Source organism: Bidens hawaiensis, unplaced genomic scaffold (assembly GCF_021521415.1).
Source record: "Bidens hawaiensis isolate Kalapana, Puna unplaced genomic scaffold, B.hawaiensis_p1.1 tig00002839_1, whole genome shotgun sequence".
Lineage (NCBI taxonomy): Eukaryota > Viridiplantae > Streptophyta > Magnoliopsida > Asterales > Asteraceae > Bidens > Bidens hawaiensis.
In genome coordinates this window covers 26,667-47,500 of record NW_027491153.1, presented here as the reverse complement: position 1 = coordinate 47,500, position 20,834 = coordinate 26,667, and the positions used below count along the sequence as shown (strand labels likewise).

The following is a 20,834-nucleotide window of genomic DNA, read 5'->3' as shown; positions in this document are numbered from 1 at the left end:
ATGAATCAAGAGTCGGTACTCAGCATTGAACATCATGATGATGTAATTAGACTTCAATCAAGAGTGTCTCACCTGGAGTCTGACTTGCCCTCATCCTCAAACCTTGCTAGAAATTTGAGGAGTGAGTTACAGACATGTGTTGACAGGACGCTGCTGGAGTATGAGCGTCTTGATTCAAGGGTTAGATCATTGGAAGGTGAATCCATTCATCACGGAATGTGGGTCTCTTGATAGGAGTCTCTTGAAATTGGTCAACACCAATTTGTTAGAAGTTTGCTTAACAAGTTTTCTTCTTTTCCACAGCCGGTAGGTTAATTAATCACAAGCTCACAACCATTGTAAATACTTGTTTGAGCCTTACTCATCTTAGCAAAATAAAGTTTATCAATTCCAATTCTTCTTCACGCTTAAACATAAATTTCGGTTTATGATCTCCCTAATTTGTGCATAAAAATGACAATAAGAACGCACGAGGGATAAAGTAAAAAAAACAACCTACTTGTGGTTGTACACGTTATTAACCGTTATTATAGTTGTGCATTTCAAGAATGAGCATATAATTCAAGTACTAACCATAGTGGCGAAATACATACAAGAGGGTCGATCAAGCTTCTCAATTTTGTCATTGCCAATTTTCATGGAAATTAATGTTTTGGATTCTGCTATCTAGAAGTGTTCATGAATTGTACTGCTGATAATAAACTTAATATACAAGTCCTTGAAACTTTGTATTTGGATGTTGATGAAGCTTCCCAATATATGTTATAATTCATCTTTGTAAATTATATGTGAAGTTAATGTTTCGTTTCTATAATTAATGATCCAATTCCATCATCAGAATCTGATTTAACATGTTTACAGCTTGTTTATCATCTGCCAACACGCTTGACACATCTACATAAATGGATTAATCAATTCATGCTCAACATCACAATTATAACTTATAAGTGTGTAAGGGTTAGGGTTAACAATTTTTTTGCACTAACAAAAATGCATGTCATGTTCAGGTTAAACAATTCAACCAGTCAACCTAACACAAGTAACCCTCTAATGATACTTGGACCATATTAGTACTAGTAAGCTCCAAAACATACAACCTCCACATCAATCAATTGTGAAAGCTGATCAGGCAAAATATAGTAATATACATCACGGCATAAAGAAACAAAACAATTGTTTCCTAAAACACAATAACTTCTCTCCCATTTATCTCTTAAAGTGTGCTAGGATTACACGATTTCAAGTGTGTATCACTGCGTGAATATCGACTTTTAGCCACACATGTGGTCTGGGCGATTTGCCACACTTCGGCTTAAATGTGTGGCTAAAAGGTCTTTGACCATGTTTGAAAACCTTCCAGAATGTTTTGGCCACACATGTTATTCTTCATGTGACTATTCTATACCTACTTAGGTACTTTTCGCCACACTTTGAAAAAAGCTGTGACAAAATCTAGCCACATTATAAAAACGTGTGGCGAAATGTGACCTACAGTCATAATTTGTTTGATCTTTGATACATGTGACCAAAAACACATGCATTAGCCACAAACTGTGACATTTAACTAGCCACATGTTTTAATAGTGTGGCCAAATGTGACAAACAGCTACTGTATTGATAAGAGATGTGTTTAAAAGGTAAAATATATAGCCACTTATATTACGTTGTGTGACCTAATGTCACATTTGTTAGCCACATTTTTAATAATGTGGCGAAATATGACGAACAACCATTGTATATATTAGTAATGTGGCTAAAAAGCTTAAAATATATGGCCACTTATATGAGGTTATGTAACCAAAGAGTAGTGTAGTTTTATTTTTCCTAAGTTTTTTATTGTCACGGATAGACTTATTATGTATGGCTATAAGTGATAAATGGTCACACTTAAATATTTTTAAGTGTGTCTAAATGTAATTAATGGCCACATGTAAGATGTTGTGTGACCAAAGAGTATCTTAGTTTTATTTTTTTTAGGTTTTTTGTTGTCACAGATACACTTATTATGTGTGGCTATAAGTGATAAATGGTCACACTTAAATATTTTTAAGTGTGTCCAAATGTAATTAATGGTCACTTATAAGAGGCTGTGTGACCAAAGAGTATGTTAGTTTTATTTTTTCTAAGTTTTTTATTGTCACAGATACACTTATTATGTGTGGCTATAAATGATAAATGGTCACATAAAATATTTTTAAGTGTCTCCAAACGTAATTAATGACACGCGTTGATTTGACGAGTGGCTAACGTCATCATTGTCTTTCCAGTTTCTTGTGCCGCCAAATTCAAATTGTCAGGGAGATGTACCGCCGGCGTCAGACGGTTATTAAATACCAGTCACAAACACAATCCACAATCACAATCCACAATCACCTTCTTCCGATTAATTTCCGATAATGGCTTCAACATGGATCGAACGCAAACCGGGTACTGATGCCCCCATTTACTAAGACCCCACATTTTTCACCATTCGTTTCCATTTTTCACGTACCAACAACTTAACCGATTGGTTAGGTGGCTTGGGTACACCACTGCTGACTATTTCAGCATTGATATGGTAGTCCTGGGAATCGAGGTGGTGCACATTGAGTTGAACTCCGTGGAGAACTTCAAGGCTGTGTCCCTTTATGGGGCATTCCATACTCAGGTGAACCTTCGCCTACAAAGGCTTAAGGACTCCACCTACACCTTGGATGGCATGTACGAGAGGATCATGCCCTCTCATACTCCAGAAGAGAATCCAGATGTAGATTCAGATACGGAATCTGATGGTAGGACTCCAGAAGCTAAGAATCCGATGGATGTAGATTCAGATATGGAATCGGATGCTAGGAATTAGTTTTTTGTAATTAGTTTTTCTATATTAGTGTAATGTTATTATTATATTTTGGTATTAACTGTAAATGTTATTATTATATTTTGGTTGCGTATTGGAAGCGTAGTTGATGTTGATTTTTTATAATTAACTTTAAAATAGATGTTAGTGTGAGTGAATAACAAAATAGACCTAAAATTTAATTTTTGGTAGTTGAGACAGTAATTTATTGTAGTTCAGTCGATTTGTAGCGTATCTAGTAAGATATACCAGTTTTTTATTTTAATTAACTTGAATTTAGGATACTATTACATAAATATATTTCCAAAATTTTTGACAGGTATTTAAAGCGTGTGATATACTAGTTTTTTTTATTTTAATTAACTTGAATGTAGGCTATCATTACATAAATATATTTCTAAGATTTTGGACAGGGAGTAGGTATAAATGTAATTAATTTCCAAAATTAATTAGCTTCTGTGCGTTTCCAAAGCGTGTGGAAACCATTTTGACAGGTAGTAATTAGTATGCAGTTATAATGTGTTATACACTCAACAACCAACTATATAACAACAGAGACTTTAATGACTGCAATAAAACTGGTGACTGAAATTTGTTACACTTTTATATATGTTATGTGAATTCCAAACTTGACCAAGCAGAAAAAATCGAAGGTTTCCACAGATCTTAAACTTCCCAAAGATCTTAGATTTTGATAAAATCCTTTCCAAAACTCAATGCCATCACCAAATCTTAAATCTATGGTTACCGGTGATGGCATTGAGTTTGGAAGCGGTTTTTTAAAACTGAATTTTATTTGTTTAAAGGCTTCTTCAAAGTCTGGAGGGTACAATTTTGGTATGTAGGTTAGTGAAAAGAAGGGCATAATGGTCTTTTTTTATAAAATGAGTTGATAATGATTTGCAGGAAACCAGCTGTTGAAAAGTATGTTGAAACATAACCAAATTGAGGTTGTGCAAGAAGCAAAACCATCATACGAGAAATGATGATTGTCACCGAACCATGAACACCCTAGACAACATGATGCATTTTTGGGCTTTCTTTGTATTAATGTAACTTTGATATAGCACGAGTCAGTTATGAGTGTAATGACTTTATTGATCTTACTATGGTACACTACAAGTCAATTGTGACTTTTATCAATGTAACATGATGTATGTTTGAACTTGACACCAATTGACCAAAATAGCCAGAAGATGAAATGAATTCAACAAACCGGCATGTACGTATATGTAGTAATAGTATTAAAAACAACCAATATTTCTTTAGTTTGAATTAATAAGTACAAAGTAAAGAATGGTGATATCATGTATCACAACTATATTTAAACATTATTTACATCTAACTAGCCGAACGAACACAACTGCTGGGTCGACAACCCCGACATCGGTGTCAATCTCCATTACGAATAGTTGTAGGCTTTTTCCCGGGCCTCCAGTAATCATCTGGGGACTCATTACAAAGTAGTTGATTTGGTTGTACAAGTGGCAATGTATTATCCTTGTGAGGGAAAGTTACAGTACTAAATTCCTCATTGACCTCGTCATACGAATGCTTATAATTCTTGGGTGGAGTCATGAGGACAACATGCTTTTTTCTATCCAGCTGTTCTTGAACATAAAACACCTGGCGTGCTTGCGAGGCCAATATGAACGGATCATCCTTGTGGCCAAATTTGTTTAGGTCGACCGACGTGTAATCAAGAATATCATGTTTGACATGTTTACGGTCAATCCATTGGCACATGAAGACCGGAATTCTTTTAGTATGATAATCTAGGACCCATATATCTTGCAAAACCCTAAAATAAAAGTTTAGTCCATATGTCACCACGTCTTTTTTGATGTGCATGTCATCCGCCTCTACACCAACCCGGCTGTTCTGGTAAACTCTACCATCATGAGAATTTGTACGAAATTCAAAACCGTTGATGTCGTACGAGTCATATTTGTAAACGTTGTGGTGTGCTCCGTGTGCAATCCACTTTACGGTTTCCGATACAGAACCTAGGGAGCCCGCTAGCTCTGTTTCAACCTGAATTTCATTACAAGGATTAGATTCTTCACCTACATTGCAGAAACTATAAAAGAATTTAAAAAATTATAGAAGACTTAATAAATTGATCTACCTTGTCGCATAACCAGTCACCAAACTTTAAAGTATTCTCCTTCTCCAGCAATGCTTGTCGTTTACCTGGCATTTGTTTTTTCAAAGAGGTCTTGTGTTCTTTGCAAGTAGGAGTATAATATATTGTGAATTAATATATATATATATATATATGGGTGCGTTTGCTGAGCGTTTAAGTTTTCTGTGCGTTTTCTGAGCGTTTTAGGTTTTTTCCTTTGTTTTTTGCCTTTGAACGTCTCGCGTATCTACCGTACGTTAAGGCATTAGCGTACAGTAGCTGCACCCTATATATGTTAGTAATACTTACTCGATATACGGCTCTATTTCAGGCGTATTCTGCAGCACATAGAAATGTGCTCTCTTGAAAAGATCAGGGGAAACTTCAATTGATTTAACGCCTGTGACAGGAATTGTCTCCCCATTATCATCATGCTTATCATGTGGAATACCAACAGTACTCTTGATGTTTTTTTAGTATTCGCTCAGAAACTCGATTGTTTCTTCCGCAATGTTCTCCTCAGCAATGCACCCTTCTGGATAAGTTTTGTTTCGCACATGCCCTTTGATAACCTTCATACACCTTTCAAAGGGATACATCCAATGAAAGCATGGTGGCCCACATAATTTTATCTCTCTTACAAGGTTCACGGTTAAGTGAACCATGACATCAAAAAATGATGGCAGAAAGTGCTTCTCCAGCAGGCACAGTGTAACTATTTTCTCATCCTGCATCTTATCAAGCTCTTCTACAATGATTTCTTTGCTACAACTTGACTTGAAAAAAAACAAAGCCTGATTATAGCATTTCTCATTGGTTCTGGCATGATGAACCGTATTTCAAGGGGCAGAAACTATTGCATAAGCATATGATAATCATGTGATTTAAGGCCTTGTAGCTTGCTTTCTTTAAGATTCACCAAACTAGAGAAGTTAGAACAATACCCTAGTGGAGCCTTCAGATTATACAGTGTTTCAAGAAACATGCCTTTTTCTTGCGTTGATAATGTGAAACATGCTGCAGGCAGTTCTGTATTGTTTCCTTCTGCTTTCGGTTGCAACTACTTTTTAATCCCTAAAAACTCCAAATCCTTTCTAGCTGCCAATCCGTCTTTTGTCCTACCGCGAATGTTCAGCAACGTCCCGACAATACTTTATGCCACATTCTTTTCAACAAGCATCAAATCAATACAATGTTGGATAGGTAAATACTTCCAATAGCCGAGCCGTTGGTACCATATGTTGAACTTCTTCCAATATGGTTGCGACGTTGTGTTATCCCTTTTCCTCTTACTCCCACTTAGGGATTCAGGTCCCTTTCCCCATTCATTGTTAATGTTTTTGACCTCGTCGTATATCTCTTCCCCTGTCATAGGCTCTTTAACGGTTCTCATCTCCTCTTTTCCGTTGAACGTCTTTGTTTGTTTTCTGAAAGGGTGGTCGTGTGATAAATACCTTCTGTTGGCAGCATAACTCTGCTTCTTAGTGTGATAAAGTCGAACACACTGAGTGTCGCCCCGACACACCACACAACCTTTGAATCCACTGTAAGGGCAACCACATAGTGTACCAAGAGCAGGGTAATCATTAATCGTCCATAACACAACTGCACGTAGTGTAAACATTTCTTGTTTACATGCATCATATGTTGGCTCCCCGACCTCAAATAAAGATGCTAGATCGTCAATTAAAGACTGTAAAAACACATTAATATTTTTTTCTGGCACTTCGGATATTAATAAGGAAAGCATGATGAATTTTCTTTTCATACACATCCAAGGTGCAAGGTTGTAAATGACTGCTAAAACAGGCCAGACACTGTGGTTTCTGTTGCCTCTATGTACGTCGACCCCATTAGTGCAAATCCCTAGACGAAGATTTCTTGGATCACTTCCGATGGTATCGGAGTACCTGTCATCTATGGCTTTCCATGCTGGTGAATATGATGGGTGGCGTAAAACACCGGGTTTATTAGTACTCGTGGCATGCCATGTTAAATTCTCTGCTGTGGTATTTGATTGAAAGAGGCGCTTGAATCGTGGAATAATGGGAAAGTACCACAGTACCTTAGCGGGCATGCTTATGTAAGTTTTGTTAGTCCTCTCATCCACCTTCCACCTTGACTTGTTACAAACTGGACATGCTTCCAAATCCTTGTAATCCTTATAGTAAATAATGTAGTCATTGATATACACATGTATCTTTTCGTATCCTGAGCCCACTGCCTTCATCATCCTTTTGCCCTCATACATATTATTTACCATTTCGTTATCTGCAGGTAGCATCTTTTTCAACAATTTCAGAAGTTTATCAACGAACTTATGAGATACCCGGTGCTTGCTCTTCAAGTTGAGTAGTTGTACTAATGCAGACAACTTGGTGAAGTCAAGACATCCTTTATATAGGGGCTTCTCAGCGTCAACAAGTAGTTGTAGAAACTGTTGATACTTCTTGTCGCCTTCGAAATTGTCTTTTGTAGCATTTACCATTTCTACAGTTTCACAGGCATCAGTTGAAATGTTGGTGTCAACAAACCCAGTATTATTATCATAATTAGTTGGAATGCAGGTGCAGGTAAACCCAGTATTATTAACATAATTAGTTGGAATGTTGGTGTCAGCTTCTCCTTGTTTTATCCAAGTAGTATAATTCTTATCAATTCCAAACATGTACAAGTTATGTTCTACATCGTCTACACTAAGAGATACGTGGTTCACACACCGAACACACGGACATGAAACAGAAATTGGTGGTGATGTCTCCTTGCAGTTACGAACTGCAAAATATAGAAATGCCTTAACACCATCTCTATATGCTTTACTGTACCAGTCGCCTACTGACATCCAAAACTTATCCATCTTCCAAGAATTTTTTTTATTGAACTGTTTCATCAACGATATATATATATATATATATATATATATATAAATACTAATTAACGCCAATAAATGTAACTGACTAAAAACAAAAATATTTGGTACTCATCTGAGATTAATGAAGCTGTTTGGTAGGATTGAGATTGATGAGAGTTCAATAAATACACTAGCAGATCATTTATTAAGGTTTGGTGAGATTGTGAGATTTTATTTGGTCAATACTAATTGATTTGTGAGTGTTCCAGAAGATAACTCGATTAATTGGCGGGTAAAAATGAAAATTTTAAACTTTTAAATTTCGTTATATAAATATTAGAAGATGTTCTATTACGTTCTCAGGGTGTAGCTCAAACGGTTGAGGCACTTGTGATTAAACATAGATTGCAAATATCGCGGGTTCGAAACTCAAAAGGGAACATATTTTTATCGATTTTTTATAATAACCTCTTTTTAATGAAATAAATACACTATGGTTTTGGAAACACTCAAACTAAACTACTCATTAAAAGGCCTTTAAATGCGTTCAGAAACCTAAAAATACATCATAATAGCTGGTCTAAAATCATAACAAAGTTTCTTAGCTTTTAATTACAAAACTAATTAAAAGCCCTAAAAACAACAAGAAGCAAATAAAATACAATATCTTCACTTTTTTTCTGATTCAATCCTTGAAGCTACACTCCTTGCAAGTTGATCCTCTAATGACTTATTTGCCCTTATCAAGATAGGAATTATGTCTGTACATCTTGTGCACACATCAGATCTTGTGGACGAAACACAATCAGACCATATAAAGAAATCACATTTTTTGCCCTAAGTTAAAAAAATATAGAGTTTATGGTCAACAATTGTAGATGAATTCCAACTTTATTTGCAATTTCACTAACCTGAGATGCACAATTGTAGAACCTTCGACCTGGATTTTTGGTGGTCGTTGATGTTCTTAGAATGGCTTCTTGACCACAAAAACAATAAACCTGAGATCGATTGCTTCTGTTACTAGATGTGGTGGTCCTCGATGAGATTTATTCCATGGTGAAAAAGGAGTTTTTATTGAAAACAAAACTAGATATATATATATAAGTATATATATATAGGAGGGTTTAGAAAGGAGTTGTTGTACACATGCGTGTTACTAGCGTTTTAGGATTTTATATATGTCTTTGTACAGTAGCGGGTTGCAAGCGTAATAGACTCTTTTGAACAAATATATACTGTAACATATTTTAGCCTAATTGATTACACGCATTTTAACAAAGAAAGATGAGAACCATTAATCCATATTTACCATTCATCAAAAGATGCATCACAAAAAGTACCATTAATTACAATACATAAAACATTTTAAGAAAGAATTTTAAGATAATCCATATTTACCATTCATCAAAAGATGTCATAGAAAAAGTACCATTAATTACAATACATCACAAAAAAACCAATACCAGCAAAGCTAACATAACCATCACTCCGCCGTGTCCACAGTCTCCGCCCCCATCTCCTTAAAACTCATGTTGGTTGACACCGTAGTTATGGTGTCAACCAGGGTATCACACACTGAGTCGTAGCATTCAGACTGTTGTTTCTGATAATCAGCAACCATTGCTCGAAACTCATTGTTGTCTACAAACATCATGATTTTACAGGAGTCGAAGGTCTTTGTTTTTTCGAATGCGAGTCTAGACCTAATCGCTTCGAGTGTCTTCAACAAATTGTCGTCTTTGTCTTTCTCAAGATCCATCGTTGTTTTCACAATGTTCTTCATGGTTTTGTCAGAAGAATACATTTTTATTATCTTTCTGAAACTGTTAGTGTGATTGAATAACCAGTAACTTAATGTAGTTAAGTTTGATTTGTAGTAAGATATAGTAAGATCTAGTAAGATATAGGTTAACTTTAATGTAGGCTATCATTACCATAATATTTTTCCCGGCATTTTTGACAGGTGAGTATAATTGTGATCAATTAATTCTGACGGTGATATAAATGCATATAATCTCCAGATTAAACAAAAACACATGTGACAAGTTTGTGCGTTTCCCAAGCGTGGGCAACCTTTTTGTTTTTTATTACAGAGTTACTATTCGTCCGGTTGCGTTTCCCAAGCGTGGGACACCCTTTTGTTTTGTCTGTGAGCCTTTTGGTTATATATACCTACATCACATTTGTGAAACTCATATACCTACATAATTTTAAATTATTTTTTTAGTTAATAATGGATTGCTCGTCATCATCAGCATCATAATCCAGATCCTACAAGGCTGCCCTCAGAAGGAAAATTAAGGCTCAAATCGAGATAGATAAAGCTTGTCGGGAGTGTCTTACTGAAGAATTTGTAAAGACTAGCAACAACTTGGATGCCAGGGATCTCATTGCAAAAGTTCTTACTCAAATGTCCGCTAGTACTATCCGAGATCTTGCTATTTTGTTTATGGTTGATGTAGGACAGAGAGAGCTTGACGAGTTAAAAATTTTGGGCATGGCAATTCTTGAACTGAATTGCTCAATGGAATTAAAGTTGAAGTTTCTTATGTCACTCAGAGATTAGTATATGATGGTGTTTCATGAGTGTTTATGATGTAGTGATGGTGTGTTTTTATGTGTGTCACCCAAAGATTAGTAGTAATAAAATTTGTATGTTTGTGATGGTGTTTTTGTATGTATGTTTTGGTAATAATAAAATTTTTATGTTTGTGTTAAAACATTGATTCAACATGTAACTGTTATCTTAAAGTGCATTACAAACTAATTACAGAAGACTAGAGATCTCCATAAGTCCATATCATAACAAGTATCTTAAAGTACATATAGTCAGTTTTGAAATCATTCAAATTTTTTGTTGCCTTTTGTTAAGTTCAGCAATCAAATCTTCTCCGGTTAAAAGATTGTCATCATTTTCATGGAATAGCAGTACTTTCTTGATAAGAGTATTTTTGTGTTGGTTTATATCCGAGAGGAGGATTTGCACAAATACTTTGACCTCAACCATTTTAGATGTCTTTGTTGGTTAGGGCCTTCCTTTTTGAGATTACACCTCCATGGTCTCTTCCCATCATATTTCTCCATGTGTCTTATAGCAAAAATACCACAATCTATTCCAATACTTGTTGTTCTCCATGTCATCTTCAATCTATTGATTGTTGCTACTTGGATTTGCTGAGTAATGGGGTGTTTGATTGTTTTAAGATACATGCAAAAGACGTTTCTCACACAAAATAGAAAGCAATTTAAGTATTTTGACAATTTTTATAACAGGTATGTATGTTTTTTGGGTTAAAGGTATATATGTTTACCAGTATATCAGGAGTCTTTTCGTATCTTTCTTCAAAATTCTCTCTAATTGCTTTTGATTTGTCTTCTAAGCTTTTAAACTTTGTGATCAGCTGTAATTTCTTGATTTGCACTGTTGTCAAGTAATTCTATCACTCCTGTTTGAAGATTGAAGGTAACCACAAAGAAATGATCGCGTTGTAGAATTGACACGAGCACTATACCAACTTCCTTCAGTGATAGAATTCCACTCCTTGCCATTTGTGTTTCGATGTTGTCTGAAAACACATCTAGTCTTTCTTTGTCTGTGTAACCCCTTGACTCAGCATAATGGTCACTTGTCTGTATAATAATTAAAATGCATATGATTAAAGCGTTTATTGTGCGTTTTCTAATAGTACAAACAAAATAGATTAATTTGTACCAGCATAGTGCTTGAAGCAAAGAATCTGAACGATGATGCTGCAGATTTTTTCTTTTCTTCATAGTTCTTTACTTCAATGAATGCATCCATTGCATTGGTGGCTATACAAATGCCAGGACAGAAGCTTTCAAAGACCACCTTAAACAATTCTGTGTGAGTGGACTTATAGACCTCCTCCCAAATGTCTTCAAGACAAAAAAATATATACTCTGAAATTATTTCTTCATGACGTCAACCTCTCTCAGAAGATATGGAGACTTTAGTGTAATGAGGCTATCACTTGTTGACAATCCGGTGTCAACTGTTAAACATAAAACAACTCACTTTAAATTTACCTGAAAATAATTTTAACTATAATTAAATACCTTCAACCCCTTTGGTTTTTATTAATAATTAAATACCCTCTTTTGCCCACGCAACCACTGTATTAAAAACTTCATCAATATCTGCGCATGAGACATTGTTTTCTTGACCTGCATCACCTACATCATTTCTTACGACAGCCAAAGATGTAATATGTTCAACTGTGATTGTAATTAAGATGGTATATAATTAAGCTGGTACATATATGATATACCTTTTTGAGCAGCCACTTGACCACCAACACCAACATCTGAATCAACTGCATCACACAGATGTAATAAGTTTAAAATAACAGCATAAGTGTTTTAAGAGCGTTTTAATTATACTAATAATTAATTTAGCCCAAATACCTTTTAGAGCAACCACTAGACCACCAACACCAACATCTGAATCTTGTGTTTTAGGACCACATTATTAGTGAACGTTCACAACATCTAGCAAAGATATTCTCATTTGATGGATGTCTATCTTTTCCTTGACGGACCAACTCGTTCATCTCGGAGCAAATTTTATCAAATTTCTTCAACTTGTTATCCATTGCATTATTCCAAGACTGTAAAAAGAAAATATAGTTATTTTTAATTCAAAAACATTTTCAGTTTATCCCAGACAGTTGTAATGGAGTTAAATAATAGTCAACAAGCACGATAGGCATTTGCAAACTTAAAGGTGAATAATCGCTTACATAATCATCCCAATCTTGTTCAGTTGTTTGATCGGCATTATCTGTTTCAGATGCACTTTGACCATCTGTTTTTTAATTACATATAATGTTGTATTACATAAAATGCATGTAGAGATAAGAGATATGAGAGTTTTTAAGAAGAAAATAACAAGTTTAATACCATGTTCATGTTTCTCCTCAGCTGCAGTGTTTTCTTCAACTCCAGGCTTACCGGCAGCACTAACCGTCACAGCAGCAATAGCAGCCGCAGCAGCAGTCTCATCAAGTCTCTTCCCGGCAGCACTAACTGTCACAGCAACAGTATCAGCAACAGCAGCATCAGCAGTCTCATCAAGTCCCTTCCCGGCAGCACTAACGGTCACCGCAGCAGGAGCAGCAGCAGCCGCTTCAATCCCTTTCCCGTCAACACAAAACGTCACAGCAGCAGCAGCAACCTCAGTAGCATCTTCTTCTAAGGGAGGACCATTATTCTCCAAGTATCTTTCCATCTTATTAAGAGTAGTTCTTATTATGTAGTTGACTGCAGGCGTTGTGACGGGAGTCCCAAGTGGACCATATTTTTATATGGTATTCATGCGTGTAAAGCATCACAAGGAAGGTGATCAGACCATTGTATTGAACGTTGATACCTCTCCATTCTTCCTTTGTCATTTTCAAGTTTTCAATAACATATCTGCACCAGTCCATATTTGGAATATCCGAGGTTTTATCAATTGCGGTGATGAATCGTTGATTGATTGTTGTTGATTTTGTCACAAATCCTATACAGGTGTTGAACAACACAAGGAAATTAATCTTAAACAGTTCACCAACTCCTTGATCCGCAGCCAGTTTGTCTTTCACATGCTTTATACTTATTCTTGAATTTGTCGGGAATGATTTTTGAACAAATCTGTAGTAACATCTTCCCCCAATCTTGGTCTACTCTTGCCTAAAACAGGAATCTTACCCATTAGTATCCGCAACACTTCATGTACTTTTTGTGGTTTTATCTTAATAACACCGCTCCCAATGTTCAATTCATTTAAACGGTTATTATAGTTCATGAGCAACCAATATCCCAAAGTTGTTGGAGTTTGGGTTACTTGAAGTCTTAACATTGACCCGAAACCCATTTATTCTACACAAGTTTTTTGGGCAGTGGTCATTGCCTTCACTGCATCAACAATATTAATAGGTGCACACCTATTCTTCAATATTTTGTCTACAAATTCAACAAAAGGTTGTCCCCTCTCGGCCGGCTTCTTTTCTTAAATGGCTCTCTTTTTCGGACGCTGAAAGTCCGGTCCAGAGGTGCTGTGTTCCACATGTTTCCGCTTTGGCAACAACCTGTCGGTTTTTGTGTCAAGGTCTAAATCAGAGTCTGCTTCCACAACATGTTTTGTTTTCTCCACCGGAGCAACTTTTTTAGTCTTCCTTTTATCAGTCTTATTTTTTTCGACAACTGAATCACATACATACAATAAAACACGGGGGTAGGGGATAACAACACGAATCACAAGGAAACAGAAAACTCTTATCAAACATCACAATGATAAATTCTCATACCAAATCCATAACACGCTAATCATACGCATATAACATGCTTTAATATTATACACGGATTTAAAAAAACAAAGATATGTATTACAACAACAACACGCTTATCGAACGCGTTAATACATAAGAAGATTCAAACAAATGCTTACATTTTAAGATTAAGTAAACCTAAAACGCTAAAAAAATCATAAAGTAAACACCTGTTCCATCTTCATTCTGAGACCTATCGTGCTTTTGTTGCGTCCTTGGTTCCGCTCCAGAAGTAGATGAGTTAGGGTTCTTCATTTTGGTTCCGTTCTAGAATAATTAAACCACCCGGGCTTGTGCTTGTGCTTGTGCTTCACAGTAGAAACGAATCGTCGACGGTTTTTAGGAATATTGACTTAAGAGGTTGAATTTTGGGAATAATTATCGCCGTTCCAGAAGTAGATGAGTGACTTACGAGGGTAATTATTTGACCCTTTTAAAAGAAGGCGTGTGCTTTTAAATTTTAATCGTACGGTTAGTATTGTATAGTAGCAAAATATATATATATATATATATATATATATATATATATATAATATTAGTGGGTGGTGGTGGGTTCAGGTGGTCATGATGGTGGTGGACGGTGGCGGAGGTGCGGTGGTTCGTGGTGGCGGATGTGTGGTGGTGGGTGGTGGTGGGCAATGGGTGGTGGTGGCGGAGGTCGGTCGGTGGTGGTGGTGGTGGTGGGTTTGTGGTGGTGGTGGTGGGTAGTGGGTGGTGGTGGTGGATGGGTATAAATAAATGTATATATATTTATATATAATATTAGTGGGTGGTGGTGGTGTGGTGGGTGGTTGTGGTGGGTAGTGGTGGAGTGTGGTTAGTGGTTGGTGTTGGGGGTCGTTGTGGTGAATGTGGGCGGTGGATGGTAGTAGTAGGTGGTGTGTAGTATGATTGCGGATATGTAATACATGAGACGATGACGGTGCTATCCCGTATGATGACCATGATGATTGACCCAATTATGAAGAGACAATGCTGATATAACAACCTGGGTTGGTGGTGGTTATCATATTGATGCTGCTAACCTATACGGTACAGTTTGCTTACGCCAACCCATACGATGGCGACTGTAGCTCGTACGACGAGCATGACGTCTATGATGATGACCACACATATATGATGAGGACCAATTATATGTACCTATATGACAATACGCCACACAGGGGCGCGCACACACACACACACACACACACACACACATATATATATATGTTGATGATGATGGTGACACCGATGTTTAATGACATGTAGCCCGTATGATCGACGACGACCATGATAACGTATACGATGGTCATACTGGTGGTAGCATGTACGACTGATGATGTCGTTTGATAACGACAACAATTCTTAAGATGGTGCCGACAGTGATCGCTAATATTGGGCGTTTTGTTTACGATAACCCATACGATGCTGACTACACCCCGTACATGGCAATCGGATGATGATGATGATGATGATGCTGATGATGATGATGATGATGTGTGACGATGATGACGACACTGATAGCGAGATATATGTTACCCGTACGATCAACACCGACTACGATAGCCTATACAATGACCACGTTGATTGCTCGCACGTCTGATGATGATGCCGTTTCATGGTGACGGAGATCGATGATTATGATGATGATAACCACTATAATACATGATAACGATGATAACTTTATGATGTTGATCATCATCATAACACATATGGTGATGATGATAACCTAGAAGATGATAATGATACAAAACTACATATGATAATGATAACACTAGAATGTTATAAGCTTCTCTATTACGAAGTTGTAAATCTTATCCAGAAAATCATACTAATGGTTAAGATAATACTTCAATAATGGATAAAATTTTAATTTTATTTAAAAATACGATTTATTAAACGAACTCAACTTTTATTGAAATTTAATACCGGGATGTTAGTAAAAAAAACTAAAAGTAAATGTTTTTATACTATTTTTAAAAAGTTATAAAACAAAAACCAAAATATATATATAATTAAATGTGTAGAAACAAATAAAACCAAAATTCAAAACCCTTTTAACTTCAAAACCCTAAATCGACTTCTACTTCGCTTTACTGTAATTCGTAGACATCGCTTATCCTGGTAAGAACATAAAAATGCCACGTCTCAATAATGGAGTTAAGTTCCTGGTAGATATCTACAGCGATTCCATGAGTAGGATGGTATGTTAATGTTATCTGGTTAAATTTTTTTATGAAACATTTTACAGTTTTGCAACATATACATTTTAAGAACGATTTTGTGTTACTTATAGCTGATTCCTAAAGCTGTTCAACCAATGTTTGCTGACATGAAATCGAATACCGGCTGTTGTTTGATTTATGATCAAAGTGGTAGAACGTTTTCTGTTGTTATAATCAAAGTACTTGATGACTTTTATTTTGGAACTGTTTGGACTGAATTAATCAGAGAATGTTGTATAGAAGCTGGAACATATGTTGTTTTTGAGCTTAAATCAAGATCTATGTTGAATATGTTTACTTTCAAAAGAAACGTAAATGGTCAATCCGGTACTATGATATGTATTCCAGTCAGAAACCGACACGTCCATTACATGGTAAGTTTTAATTTCTTTTTTAATGATTGTTTCCAAATTCAAATGTCTTTTAATTAACATGTTTAATAGGATTTCCCTGAGTGGTACGTGATTCAAGAATTTGGTGACAATTACATGAATTCGCTTTTCGAGCTTATTGCTCGAGATAGATATATGTATAATGTTTTTGTCTTTGGGATGGAATGGGTTGTAGGCTAGAGGATGGAAGGATTGAGGTTTTAAACAAACCAACTTGAAAGGTGGTTCGTTTGTTGTGTTTGAAATCATATCCGATAAGACATTTCATATTAATGTCTTTCATGAAGATGGCATAGAATTTATCCTTCCTGGTCCAAATCAGCTGTTTCTCGACTATCAATTAAGCAATCAAGGTAGTTCCTCCCAAAACCCAATTCATCTTGATGAGCAAAATGATGACTCTAAAATCATCTTCCACATGAACGTCACCAAGAAATTGGTAAATTGAATTTTTAAATTTCTTTTTTATTTACAAATATATTTGAAATTTGCTTTTCACAGCGTCTTCTACGTCACATTGCTAACAAGAGTGATGCCTATGATGGAATGCTAATCACTTTGGTCAATCCCGAAGGTCGTAAAAAATGAGACTTCATGGTGAACTGTCGGAACTGAAATTCAGATATTGGTTACCAAAATGGAAAAATTTCAAGGTGGAAAATGAATTACAGATTGGTGATAAGTGCATATTTGAATATGACTTCAATGAAGCTACTTTGTTAGTTTCAAAAGTTTATTAGTGATTTGGTAATGTTTGGAACATTTGGGAAATATTTGGTGATGTGTTTGGTGAATTTTGGAACATTTGTGATTTGGTTGGTTATTTGTATTTGTATGGTTGTATTGATACACTTTTTAGTTTATTGTGTTGAATGTTGGCTGGTTAGCTTTTAAATGCTTTACTTTTATAGTTTCTTATATCATCTATTTTGTTATTCACTCTTATTTTGTTTCATGGAATGTATTGTAATGGTGCCTTTTGTATGAAAACTTTTAATGAATGGTAATTATGGAGTATCTTAAAACAAATCGAAAAAACAAAAAACACTTGGTTAAATCTAAAAATAAAACAAAAAACACTTTGTTAAAAAACACTATTACGCTTGTAACACGCTAATGTACATAAACATATATAAATATCCTAATACGCAATACACGCTTATCCAACCATCTTCTGTCAAAGTGCCTATTTTCAGCCACAGGTTCTCTGTCGTAGAAACTATGCCAATAATCTATTGGTTCTTAATTAAAAGGGAGGTAAAACTCAAAAAGCTCCAAAATATTGGCTCCAAATATTCAAAAACTCCAAATTACATTTAACACTCCAAAAATCAAATTACACTCCAAATTATTAAAAATTTTCCACTCCATAAATCAGACGACAGTGATTTATACTCCAAATTATTAAAAAACAATCGAAGATGAAGCTTATAGATGAAAGAATCGAAGAAGAACATGTTTTATACTCCGATGAGGAAGCCAACGACGACGACGCTCAATCAGACGACACTGAAGGCTACTCCAGCGAGGAAGCCAACGACGACGGTCACGGAGACGATGATATAGCGACGATGGCTATCGAACCCATCAACAGTTTTGCTACTATGAAAAAACCTACAAGGGGGTTGACGAGGTTACCTAAGCTACGTAACGAATATGCAAACTCTGGTGGTGTCAGACTGGCAGTGGAGTTTGATCATCTGGGTAGGTTCACTGGCCAAAACGGATCAAAGTATGCAAGTTTTTTAGGGGATGTTGTAAGGGAAATAGTTGGCTTGAGACATTTAAGTTGGAGGGAGGTCACAAAGGAGCTTAGAGATAAACTGTGAGAACAAATAACGGTTATTCTTTATTTTTATTTGTGCATTTTATATTTTGAGATGTAATTTACCTTTACTGTATTATATTATGCAGAAATATTTTGAGATTGAGGCTTGTCGCAGGCCTTCTATGATGAATCGGCTCGGACACCTTCTTCTGGATTTCAGAAGAAAAATGTATGCCAAATACATTATGCCGAACATCGGTAAACCTCTGAAGCTGAAGGAGATACCCAAGGGACACAGGACGATGATCAGGTAAGAAGACTGGGATCGCTTCGTTGAGTACACACAATCAGAGAAGTTTCAGGTATAAATCCTCTACTCTGCAAACGTAGATTGATCGACTATATATGGTTTATTTTTTTTGTTTAAATATAATGAAATGATTATAATGTGTGGTTGAATAAAAAATCAGCTTCATCAAAGGGAGCTCGAGCAAAGAATGTTTTTGATCATCATATGGGACGAGGGGGTTATACCTACCTTCGAGAGAAACTGGTAATCACCGTCAGCTGCTTTCTCTCTAGCTCAATGATTTGTTGGTTATGTGTCTAACGCATGACCGTCGGCTGCTTTCTCTTGAATATTTTACAAGGTCAAAAAGAAGGAAATTGAACCGGATGAGATCCCAGGCCGTGCATTAATGTGGATGAAAGGAAGGGAGGACAAAGATGGTGCATACAAGAATGTTGTTGTCGAAGGCGTGGCAGCCAAATTAGTATGTTTTAGTATTAAACTTTTTAAATCATGTTAAAGTGAATTCATTGCCTTATATTGGTGTCAAAAAAACATGAATCTGTATAACTTGTCTCAACACTTGATGTGGATACATAAGTGTGTTACTAGCGTATTAGAATATTTATATTTGTACATAAGCGTGTTACAAGTGTATTAGAATATTTGTTTTCTTGCAGGTTCAGCATGAGGAGCAGATCGCCTCCGGAGCCCTGGCACTTGAACCGTGCACAAATGCTGTCACCTTAGTGCTTGGAAAAGAGAAAGGTGGGTTTTTAAAAGGGATTGGGTACGAATTGACAACAGGTAAATATTGGTGTGTGAGTCGGGTAAAAGGCTCGTTTAAGCAACGGATTGCCCAACTTGAGTATGAGGCGGTGCAGAGAGATGAAGTGGTGAACAGGTTGACGACTCTACTCGAATCCATGAATGCTATGCTAGCAAGCCGTGAGAAGGAACCGTTAGCATTTGAGGCCAGGTTCAGATATCTCGAAGGATTGTTGCCGCAAATGTCGGCAAGTCAAGTAAGTGACGTATGCTACATCTTAATTAATGCATTCGACATACATAATTGGCACCGTTTTTGTCACAATTCGTAGGTAAATCCTTTTTCCAACCAGATTGGTTCTAACCAAAGTACTAGTGCTGTGGCGCAAAATAAAATGCCAGCACCAGTAAGTATCTGACAGTTTCTTTGTTATCACAACTTTCCATGTGATTTTTCATTTTCCATAACCTAATAAATTGATTTGTAGGCCAGTTCTGTGGGAAACATCTTAACCTCAGGTGAGGTTGTGCAACAAGAATCCGCTTCTCAGGTAAGCATTTGACAGTTTGATTGATTTTTTTTAATAATTAACTTTCCATGTGAGTGTGCTGATTTTGCATAAGTTAATTGTAGGCCAAGTCTGCGGATAAAATAGTTGTTGAAACGGTACCCGCTCCCCATATCGCGACATCAGTAAGTATTAGACAATTTCAATACTTTTTATAATTCGTTTCCAATGTGAGTGTGCTCATTTTCTATTACCGAATTGCAGGGAAAGTCTGTGGAAAAAAGTGTTGACCAAACGGTAGTCGATCCCCATAGCGCGACGTCAGTAAGTATTTGGCAATTTCAGCTTTTATATTTTATAACTTAATAAGTCTAACAATTCCAATTTTTTTTATATTACCAATGAAGCCTGTAGAGAAAAATGTTGACCAAGCATCAACACAATTACACCACACTCCGGATAGTAACGGCTCGAAAAAACCATCGGTAAGTATTTGGCAATTTCAGTTTTTCCTTAATTGTTGATTGATTCATTGAATGGTTTTTAGGGAAAACGGAGAAGCCGTAAAAGAAAAGTTGATGTATGTAAGGCCCCGTTCCCGGTAGCCCTACATTTGGTCGTTGGATTTACTCATTCACATAGTTTTACAATCAGAGTTAATTAAAACTTTCACGGAATATAAAACTTTAACCGTTCATTACAAAACATCTAATCTTTCTTTAAAACCATAGTACAAAATCATATTTAAATCGTCACT

The 20,834-nt window shown here is 36.1% G+C and overlaps 1 long non-coding RNA gene across 1 annotated transcript in view; it reads right to left on the bottom strand.

Moving 5' to 3' along the window:
• Positions 1–19,378, bottom strand: part of LOC143621370 (uncharacterized) — a 279,015-nt gene extending 259,637 nt beyond the window's left edge. The window contains exon 1 of the long non-coding RNA XR_013151504.1: positions 19,123–19,378. This is a non-coding gene — a long non-coding RNA (uncharacterized LOC143621370). The remainder of the gene's footprint in view (positions 1–19,122) is intronic.
• Between the last annotated feature and the right edge of the window lie 1,456 nt (positions 19,379–20,834).